A 537-nucleotide genomic window follows, 5' to 3' on the forward strand; every position below is an offset into this window, starting at 1 on the left:
CATTTGAGGAGGAAGTGAATGACCCTCTCACTAGTTGAAGTTGCAGAGGAGTGGATGAAGCTCGTGGTCACAGCAGGGTTGAAAGTTCATAACTATAAAAGGTGTAAGAAGTAGAAATAATCCACTGTGTCCTGAAAAAGTCTCATTGTTTGGCACAAACTGATGTGGCGTCCCCCCCCAAAACCTGCATCCTGCATCCTGCACTCCCACAATGCAGCAGCCTGGCCAGCAGCCTCACAGGCAGGACTCGGCTCGTGGCTGACAACAGATGGAGCCAATTAATATTAACAGTGGGGAGCGGGGACGAGTTTAATCAGCCACCTCGTTAGGAACAGGTTGTTCTAGACAGGTGGGCTTCCATAGGTGGGAGAGTCCCAGGTAACAAAGACAAAATCTGACTTTGATACAGATTGGAAATTGGTTCCAGTAATGTTACCGCTGCTAAAGGAGCGAACATTTTTAAGAGAAGGGAGTTGTTGTGAGAATGCAAATTAATCTTTTGTTTCTTCCTGTCTCTCTCTCTTGCTCTCTCTCCAG

The sequence above is a fragment of the Morone saxatilis genome, unplaced genomic scaffold (assembly GCF_004916995.1).
Source record: "Morone saxatilis isolate NCDOM2014 unplaced genomic scaffold, NCSU_SB_2.0 Contig9, whole genome shotgun sequence".
In the NCBI taxonomy this organism is placed as follows: domain Eukaryota; kingdom Metazoa; phylum Chordata; class Actinopteri; family Moronidae; genus Morone; species Morone saxatilis.